This window comes from Melopsittacus undulatus, chromosome 10 (genome assembly GCF_012275295.1).
Source record: "Melopsittacus undulatus isolate bMelUnd1 chromosome 10, bMelUnd1.mat.Z, whole genome shotgun sequence".
Classification (NCBI taxonomy): Eukaryota; Metazoa; Chordata; class Aves; order Psittaciformes; family Psittaculidae; genus Melopsittacus; species Melopsittacus undulatus.
The window spans coordinates 9,948,995-9,960,061 of NC_047536.1; positions in this window are offsets into that span (position 1 = coordinate 9,948,995).

Genomic DNA, 11,067 nt, shown 5'->3' on the forward strand with positions numbered 1-11,067 from the left:
AATGGGCAGGAAGCTTGGAGGGGGAGAAGATCAACAAAAGATCATCAGTGTCTGTAGTATGGCCGATTCCTTTTGTGTGGATTTGAAAGGAGAATTTACTATGCTGAGCTAAGTTCTCTGCTGTCTTAGATGGTGGTCATTGAATATGGAAATAATACTAATGCTATTCAGTTTCTGAGTCCACCTTCTCTGTGCTGTTATGCCACTTGTCTTGGGAGTTGTCTTTCATCTCTTTACCAGTTCTTTCTCCTAAATCTTCGGAGCAAAAATCAATCTTCAGCCCAGAAACTGCCTCCTTTGTATTGAGGCAGTATAGAAGCAGGAGAGGAGAGTAGACAGTTTCAGATGCAGTGACCTGTATGGGTTATTCTTGGCCAGTATTACCACAGTGGCTTCATTCTTTGGCATCGCAGATATAGAGAAAGGCAGAGACATGCATGGCCTGAATATTATCTCCCACTTTTACCAGGAGAGCATTTGCCTTTAATCGTGAGCACAAGCCATTAATGTTGCATGACTACAGATTGTGGTCCAGTTACAGAGGAAGGTTGTAGCTTCCTCTCTGTTTCTACTTGGTCAAAAAGCCCACGAACCTTGCTACATTTCCTTCTTTGCCTTTCTTGTCTCCATTCCCTTAGGGTCCTAGCTTCTACTGACTGACCTTTACAAATGCAACAACAATAATTATCTTATAATTAGACACTCTAAGTCACGTTGTTGCTAAAGCTGTCAGTATGGGAAGGAAGCAAGTAGTGCTTAAGGTAAGAGTTTAGGGCTCCTTCTTCACTGTATCACCAGAGGTATTTGTGCCAAGTCCTTGGCATTTCATTAGGTGGTTGTTGGGGTTCCCTTCTAATTGCGTTTCATAACTTAGTGATTGCTGTTCATGATTCAGTGGTTGTCTGTCTCTAGACCAATTAGATAGACAGTAAAGGACATTCAGGGTTTCAGCAGATTTCAAGTTCCTGCTGCCATTATGGCCATTGACAAATTAAACCACCCAAGCTCATCAGGCTATCTATCAGGCATTAGAGGTGCACCTCAGTCTTCTGGCTTTCATCCCAGAGCCTGGAATGTGTAGGTTTAATTCTGGCAGATGGCAAATATGTACTGCTTGTATAAAATCCAAATACCTGACAAATCCTTCTTGGTGTTGGTAATACCTCTGAAATCATAATTTTCGTTGTCCCATCAAAATGGGTGAGACATTGAGACATTCCTGTAGAAGTGTCCTAGCTATGACAAGGTTTGGAAACACAGCCCTGGATTAAAGACATAAAGCTCCTCTTATCCACCCTTCGTTACATGGGCACTCCATTTAAATTTCTTAGCAAGGCATTGAATATAAATACAAAGAAATATGCGAGTTCTTTATAGTTGGGATTAGCAGAATTTTCATTTTCCTTTCTTTCCTTACCCTTAGTGTCTTCTGTGGTCACTTGTTGCCATGTAACAAATCTCTTAAAAATCTCTCCTACATGGGATGTGTAGCAGGACTTCTCTGCTCACTCGCACTGTGGCTATTTCTTCTTCCTCTCTTTGCCTTGTAAAAAAAAGGTGTTCCTTTTTGACCCCAGTTTAATTTTCCCTGGGCAGAGTACATCAAGCAGTGCCTGCAGAAATACCCAGGATGGAATATCTGACTTTATCTCTTTGTTGTCCACATTTCAATGTCTTACTGCTTGGATCAGCTATCCAAACCTCACAGTAAAAATATTACTAATAAAATCACACATTCATATAATACTCTGCCTTGGTACCAAATTTCTTCTGGCTCTTACTTACGCTTGCATTATTGATAAGCATCAGGCAAAAGAAGGGTCCCTAGGTTAAATCTATATTGCTTTGAATTTCCCTTCTATGCTTAACATCAGACGCCACCAACACATCTTGAACTGATTTAAGGCCCTGGGGTGTTACTCAGTGCCATTCAAAACACAGCAAGCCACTTTCCATGTGCTGGGGCCACTAGGGCTCGTTAGAATGGCATTTTTAATAAAACTTAAGTGTAACTACAACATTTTGCGGCTCCACTCTCCAGATAAACTGCTACGTACGTCATTCCCCACTTCACCTCCCCTTTTACACACCCACTAGACTTTTGACCAGCCGGCCAAATTCATTATGGGTGTAAATCTATTGCAATCAATAACATTCCTTCTGCCTGACACTTACTGTAGGCAAAAGTTTCCATAAGTTTGTTTGCATGCATGTCTTTTTTTTAACTTCCTATAACAACTTAAGTCTTGAAACAAAGCGCTGCATGCTATTATTCAGGTGAGGCAATACAGGAGCATTAAAAACACTGTGTGTATCAGATGCAGCTGGTCTACGTTACAGTTGTTTTCTGGTCCAGAAAAGGCTGAGCTGTTAACAGTGTATGATCATTTGATAATCTACTTTGCCTAAAATGAAAAAAATACACTTATCCAGTGCAATTTCTTCAAGGCAAGAATATCTTCAGGCTTCACAAAAGAACCCTCTGATCCTAGCTAGGATATAATAGGCAAAAAAAGCATAAAGGCTATGTTGATGGCTTAAATCAGTATCCATGCTACTGGCTGAAATAAAATCATCTACAGCGCACACAGGCAATCTTAACCAGCTACGTCAGGACAGTGTTTCTTGGGACCTTGTTCCATGGGAATGGGAGGGAGCTAGGGGGGAGTGACACCACCATGAACTGCAGTTGCTGGAGCAGGAGCCTTTCCAGCAGAAGTTTTGCACAGTTTTTTGCGGATGGTCAAGCTCTGCATCTCCTGGAGGTTTGCTGCTCTGATGATGCACCCTAATGAAGCTTATTTTGCTTCTGCTTTCATTTTTCTGGCCTTGTTATTAGACTGTGTCAGACATGGGACAAAAGAATCAATACACGTATTCGCTGAAAGTGAATCACCATGTACCCTGTGGGATTTGGATAAACAGCCTGAATCACACTTTCTTCACCTCTCTAGACTTCCATTTCAAACATACTCTACAGCCCTCAGAGGACAAAATACTGCTATTTCCAAGTGGTTTTGCACTGATCAAGAAAGACCTATGCTAAGATATTTTTCATACAAGACACTGTCCTATGCTTCCTAATAGGTAGTTCCCTTACCTTCATCAACTCCAGACAGATTCTACATAGTTTTGTTCTTCAGCAAGGGCTGCATCTTTGTGCATGGATAGTTACATATTTACAGCACCTAGCAGAGTTTTAAGTATTACAGTAATAAATATGTTAGACTGATTATGTGGTGGATGTGCTGTTTCCACCTCTTTTCCAGCACAAACCTCTTCTCTGTTCAGTGTCTCTCCCTCCTGCCCTGCCACAGCTGACAGGGACAGGAGGTGTGAAACTCCTGCATGGCAGAGCATGCATGGAGTCAGCAGCTAGCACCATTGCTCCCAGCTTACACAGTCGCCACGCGATGCTGTTTAATACCAGAGCAATGAGGTGAATAAAACCTACAAAAGTTTATAGTGTGTAAATTACTGTTGCACCCTGCCCTCTGCCTCCGCGCTGAACTGCCTGCAACAGAGATTTATAAATGAAAACAGTCTCTTTCCATATGATGGCAGAAGGACTTCCAGGAGCTGGAGAAATGACAGGGAAATTATATTGGGATGGGAAGCAGGAGAAAATGTCCCAGGCAGTTCTGACTTAACACCTCATCCTCTGAACATCCCACTCCCAGGCACCTTTGGAAAGAGATTGTGCTGGAGAGCCTTGGCCTTAGGCCACAAGTCTCCCTCTGAAACCTCAGCACCAAGAGCCATATAGGTGAGCAAATCTCACTTTGAGAGCAAGAAAGGAGGCAAAGCAGTAAGTGGGGTCAACAAATAGCTAACTCAGGGCTTTGAGCAGAGTACAGAAGTGAGGAAACCAAAGGCACTTTGGAGGAGGGCTCTCCTGGAGGCTGTGCACTGCAAGAACTGTTGTTTTGCCTCTTCTTGGCTTTCAAAAATGTCACTGTTGTGTAATATGAATAGCTGCTGGCCATGCCGTATCTTACATATTTGAGAAGACTGGAAAATTCTGTTTCAGAGTATCTAAAACTACTGAGGAAGCATGCCATTGTAGACAGGCATCTACAGTTCAGCTCAACACATGAGAAGCACTGGCAGCTGCCGTGTTATCTTTGGAGCCACTGCACGGTCTCTCAAATTGAAAACACGACAAAACATTTTGAGTAAATGCTGAAACTTTTATGATCTCTTGGGGGAAAAAGAAGTTTCAGATAGTGTAATCTGATGAGTGTGGTATAGATGAAGAGATAGACAATGCCTGTTAGAAGATGCATATGCATGTTATAAAATGAGAGGATCTATCTGGCTCCATGCTTACAATCAGGTCTGCTAGAACAGATTCCTTTAACTATTCCAAATCTATTACTGTAAGTAGGACTTGAACAACAGACAGAGGCACTTTCTGAAGCAGCTTCTGGTATGCCATGGGTTTAGAAGCAGCACGTTTTTCCAAAAGCTGGTGTCAGCTCTTGGTGGCTGGTCTGCTTTTAGCAGATGATTGGCTTTGTACATGTCATTTTGCTTTCCGTGCCTCAGTTTCCCTGTTTTTAATACAGATAACAAAATCACATGCATCATCAAGTGCTTTGGTATTGAAAACCTGTTCTCTCTAGGGAAAGGTTTTGATGTTCTCATATTTCCGGATGTGTAATAGGCCACTGCATGTTTAAGGAAGCTTACTGTGGTGTTTGTTAAAAGTAGTTAATGATATATCTATATATATATGAAAGTAATTCAGAAACATCCAGGGGCTATGTTTTAAAAACAAACAAATACATAGCTATAGCAAGTAGCAGCCTTTGACAATACTTGCTATAGTGTGGTATTTCAAGAGCACAGTTAGGGCTGGTCCTGCTGAATCCAGGGGAACTGCAAGTGCTCTGCATGTTTCAGGATTAATCCCAAACTTTTATTTCCATGCAAAAAAAAGAAGCAATTCCCAGTGTCGCATCAGCTTCTGCAGATGTCATCCCTTTGATGGTTGCTGCATGCAAATGCACGTCTCTCACACAATCAAATGGTTGTTCTGCTGAAACTGGGCAAAGGCAGAGAAACATCAAGTTAAAGGTCATCTCCAAATCTCACATTTTCCTCCTCTGTTCTGCCTTCCTCAGAGCCCATGATTTTGTCTCAGGGCTTTCTGGGAATCATGCTGGCCCTGTGTTCCTGCCAGCACTCTGGCTGCATTTTGCTTATGAGTAAAGAAGTTCTCATGCAGACACTTTGCACAGTCAATTAGTAAAGTAATTGAGTACTCTTTAGGAGGAAAGGTATAATACACACACAAGATTATTCACCGTTTTCATTACATACCATATCCGGGAAGATGCAGGAATGCAATGCATCTAGACACTTCATGGTGAGGTAACTGAATGACCTGCTTTTCCTCATTTACATCTGACTCAGTATCATTTGAATACTGTGCTTTATGTGTGATATTGCCTTATTACTTTTACAACACCCAGGAGAAGACTAGAAGAGCCAGCAGGTCTCTGCCCTCAAGAGTTTATTTTATCTGGAAGAAAATGAGTGGAAGGTAATACACAATAGGGAGGAGATGGGTGGAGAGCTTGAGATGGTTGGACTGCAGGATAATCATTATTATTAAAGTCCTTATGGATATCATGGGAGAAATTAGTCTTAGGTAAGGATTTGAATGGAATGAGACTAGATGCTTAGCAGGCCAGAACTGGGAGGCTGTTTAAGCAGAGAAGGGTGGTGTAGGGAAAAGATTGGATATGCATATATATATGTATATATACTTATATATGCCTATATACAAATTTTATATATAAGGTTGTATAGAAGATTATATCACCCAGCACAGTCTGTAAAGACAGAGCTAAAATAGATGTAACACCACCTTTTTGGAAACATCCCATCAAATAGCATCTTCTTGAGGCTCCTCTTAAAGTTTTAGGATCAAGGCAGGGCAAAATGTGTCAGTTTCTACATGTCACAGTTGTGAAAACCTGCCTCTCAAACTCTTGTGCTTCAGGACAGGGGGAGGTTGCCTGTCTTGTAGAAAATGGGGAATTGTTTTGCTGTCTTTATTAGATGTTTTGCTTTGGTATCCTCATCATATTTAAAAAGTGCCAGCTAAAATTACTGGGCTACTGAACTGACTGAGTCCTTTGCACAGCAGTGCATGACATCCAGCACTAAAGCTCTCTCTTGTGGTCGTGGTATGCAAATACATTTACTTTATTAGAGGCAAACGTGGTGCATAAACTACTTCAGCAAAACATAAAGCTTGTGATGAGTTGACAAATCACGTCTTAATATCATGTTAACTAAGTAGACAATTTCCATTCCTAATTCTAAATTGAGAACGTATATCGTGGAAATTTCTGGCATCTATTACTTTTCTAAAACCAAATCTGAAACTTTAAAAACTTTGTTCTCTTAAATACGAGGCTGTGTTTTTCACATCTATCACTGAAGTACTAAAAAAGGCCGGTTCAGATACTTATAATCACAACCTTCCCACTGTGCTTGAATATCCAGCTTCCACTTCTAAGAGTAACTTTGGCCTGGCTAGCTTTGATTTCCCTTGCTGAAACCTCGTTTTCATTTGTGTGCTGAGCCTCTGCAGCCACCAGGGCCGGGAAAGCCTGAGAACGGCAAGAAAGTGCTGTACAACACAATGAATATGGAAAACAACTGGACACTCATTAGTTTTGCAAAAGCAGAACCTGTTCCCTACAGATGAAAGCTGATTCATACAACTTTTTTCTGACAGCGAGCACCGTCTCTGCTGATTAAGAAATTGTCTGATCAGATAGCGAAAGTCACAGCGAGCTGCCATGTCATCTCCTGATGGTGCTGATGCTTCGTGCTGCTGGGAATCTGGGCTCATCTGAGTCACTTTGTTCTGGCATCAAGCTGGGTTTGCCTTCACTCTTTCCTTGGCCGGAGGGGAACTATGAAGTAAACTTTACAGACAAATCTGGATTAGTTTACAGATGTTCCCTAAATGCCTTCGGGTGGTCAGAAAGTCTCCAGGGGCCTGGAAGCAGGGGCTTCCCTACTGCTTAGCGGTGTTAGAGGTGAAAGTATTGAGCTACCCGCCGGCCTGAGTGGTGTGGGTCTTATCAGTGGGGACCGAGTGACAGGGCAGTGAAGGCTGTCTGCCAGCCCAGGGTAGGAAATGTCTCACTTGGTCAATGTCCGTTTTGAGCAGTGCTGAGGTGCTGTTGGATTAATTTTCACTCCTGATGATAAGAAAAATGAAGGGGGAATAAAGGTCTTCCAAAGGGACTGAGCTATAAAGATGATGTAAATGTTTCCTTCAAGTAATACAGCAGACAGGGGATGAGCTAGGAGATCTGAAGAAGCTTGTGAGCCTGACCAAAAGTGCAAAGGAAGAGGTGAGAAATTAGCTCGGGGGACAGGTTTTTGGGTGAGGGTCAGGCAGCAGGGATGGATGTGGGGAAGCAAGGGGTGCACTTCTTAGCTATTTGGCATACAGCTTCAAAATCCATTCGCGAAGTGGCTCCATCTCCCTCCTAGGTCCCTGCCACAAGTCTCCCCACCAGATCCAGTGACTGGTATAAAAGGCTGTGCATCCCAGACAGGCCCTAGTCCCAGTACAAGCAGCCTCTGTGATAACATTTCCCTCCCCTTCTGTCTAACAGAAGAAACCTTCCACCTTTATAATGCATTCAAACACAAGTCTCTTTCTTTCTAAACATATAATTGATGACATGAAATTACATTACTATGAAGATCCCAGCAGTTGTTAAACACTGAATTTTATGGTGAAAAAAAAAAAGTTTTTAATATTTAAAAAAGTTTTCTGCATTGGGAATTTCTTCTGTTTTGTTATTCTACATCACAAAATAGATGACATTTAGATAATTTTCCTTTTCCTGTTTCATATTTGGTGAATGTGCTAAACTTTGGCCATTTTTGAAAAGTTAGAGAATGGCCAAGCAAATAAACTCAGGAAATAAGTAAGATTACTTTCTCTCCTGATATTGGTAACACTTCCCACCCCCACCACCCCCAAAATAATTGTGCAGGTTAGATTTTGAGTGAGAAACCCCCAGTCTTCAGAGGATATTTGGGCTGTTTTCCAAAGGGTCATTTTAAATAGAAAGAAAAACATTTTAACTGGAAAATTTCAACCAGCTCAAATTTTCTAAGCTATGGCAGAGTCACTTAACCACTAACAGAGTTGGGGTTTTTTTAATGCAAACCCAGGGCTTGAGTCAAGATGGCAGGATTGGGCTGCAGTTTACCTTGCTGCAAAGCTGGCTATTAAAATACATTGGATTTTGAAGGAGGCTTTTATTTTCCTCATTGTTTTGAAAGAAACAATAAATTTTCCTAGACAATTACAAAATGACAGTTCGAAAGGACTGGAAGAACGGGTCTGTTGAATGGATCCAGGCATACCTGTGACTGCTTTGAGTCGCTGCTGCTTTGGTAGAAAGGAACAATTTTAAAGATCAACAAGCTTGCAAGGTTTTATCCTCTGAGTCATTGACTGCTTTTAGTAGCAACTAACAGCCAAATTGGGCTGGAGAGAGCTTATTGAGAGTGAGGAAGCCCTGAGCCTCTGCCAGGGCTGGATCCTTTGTTTTATGTTAATACAAAATGCAGCGTAGATGATCGGGAATGGCTTAACATGCAGAAGCGTGACAGCGGGGTTACAAAAACAAAGCTAACAGGCATGCAAAAGGAAAACTGGGAACACTGCTAATGACTTCTTAAAATTAAGGCAGAATAAAGGGCTTTCCTGATTAAGTTTCGTTAGAAGTTAATTCACCAAAACATTCACTTTAGAAATGTGAAAACCCCCTGCTATTGTGATAGTTTTTTTTTCCCCAGAACTGCAACTTAGAATCCTCAAACCAAAAATCTCCAAGAAAGCATCACACACAGCACTGACAGAACCCCTTCAAAACCCACCAACACCACTGGACTGTCTCATTTATCAACTCTATTATTCTCTGTGGGCTTCAGACCAAGTTCTTTGATTTAAAACAGTGATTTTTATGAGGCAAGGGAAAACTGGTTTTGGACTTCTGTGAGCTGGTTGGGTCTGTGCTGCTCTGTCTTGCTGCTGTAGTCATGCAAGCGTTCCTCTGAAGAGTGAGGGCTGAGACTGGAAGGCACAGAACATCCAGAGCTCAGCATGGCTGAGGGTGTTCAGAAAGCAGGTCTGCTGAAAAGCCTCAAAATCAAACCAGCACCTACCCTGAGAATGGAGGAATAATGGGCAATTTTATCTATTATTATGGAATAAATGTGTTCTGGTCCTGACCCAGAGATGGGGAAGCAAAATGGAGCTACCTTCCAGTCTTGTCCCTATGGTCACATTTTTAATTACATATATGCTGTTAAAAAACAACAACAACCACAAAAAAACCCCAAACCAAAATTAAACAGAGCAAAGGAAAATCAAATCAGAAATCAAAACATGCTATTATAATAAACCCAGCAACTGTCTATTTGTAAGTATGCCTTTGTACTCTTGCTTAGAGTAAATGTTTTTTTGTTCATGATAACAGAAAATCTCAGACCACAGAGATCTGGTTTTTACAAGAAAATGATTTGTTTATAAAGGTCTGAAAATCTGTGACGTTGTCCCAAGACTTTTCCTGGTGGTGTTTTAGCTTGGAGTTGAAAATGGAAATTATTATGAAGAGCATAGTTAACAGCAGCATTTACAAAGATATTATTATAGTTATTATTAATGTATATATTCAGCCAGACGTGTTTGGATAGGAGACCTGGTTTTTCTTCTTTGTCCTGTAACACCCCATGAACAACTCACGTGCGTTGGTAGATTGTCATACTTGCTCAGAAAAATCCATAGCTCATGTTGAAAAACAAGCCCTTGTGTTTTGCCAGAAGTGATAGAAACTGCAGTCAGCCAGCTCTAAAGCTGAGGAAAGGTGATCTAAATTTACCAGTAACACTGTCTTCGTAACTGTTGACTTTTGAAAGTATGAGAGAATAAAAAGGAACATTTCCTTGGTTTCATTCCCTGGTGTCATTCCTCATCATAATGTAATTTAAGTGCTGCATTTTATATTGTTGCTTTGCAGGTTGCCTGTTTTTAAAGGTACACTGTCACATAAAATCAAACAATGCTTTACCTCTGCAATGAATAACACTTCCAGCTACTAAAACTGATTGTTAAAATGTCATGTTAGCTCATTCCATAAATCACTAGTGAAATCCTGACCTTACAGAAATCAATGGAGGTTTGCCACCAGCTCCCATGGGGCCAGAATTTAGCCTCCAGGCTTGATGAATATCCAGAGTGAACAATATCTCCAATTACTTTCTTAGGTTGGGCAAGTGCATTCCTTGTTCCCATTCCTTTTCTCCTTTCATAGTCCCTCACATCTTCAATGGGGCACTTGGGCTGCTGGACCGTCAGCCTGATGAAATGCCAAGAGAAAGTCTGATATATGGGTGGTGAGGAGCTTCATCCTGCAAACACTTCAGCACGTACAAAGCTTTATCATATAGGTGATTCCACTGGAGCCATAGGCAGCTTTGTCATAAGTGACATAGCTGTGGCTGAGGTTATTACCCATTTTACATCTATGTGTCAGATGCAGAAACAAAGCACAAAATGTTTCGTCTTTTCATTTAATAAGGAAGGGAATAAAGTACTTATTTATGTTGCCTTAGACAATGAAGGGAAAATACTTTGCTCTTTGTTTTTGCCCAGATCATTTGCCCTAATTGCCTCCTGGAAAGTCCACTACATGAAAGGAAAACATATAAAAGTGTAGCTGGGAAGTTCATCACTTATAGATTGAAAAAGCAACATTTATTCCTCTAATCAAGCTTTCCAGGGTTGATGGGTTCACTACAGTATATTTAGTCATGCTTCATTTAATTTAGATTTTATTTAAGACCATTATTTGAAAATTAGAAATGAGCCTGAAAAACATTCCCCATACCTCTTGCAAGTTTTGGCCCAAATTTAATGGTTATAAAGCACACAAGCTTTAAGGGGGAGGAGTGGGAAAAGGAGAAAGCTAAATTTCACATCAGGGCATTAACCCTAGGTCTTCCTTAGAACTGTCA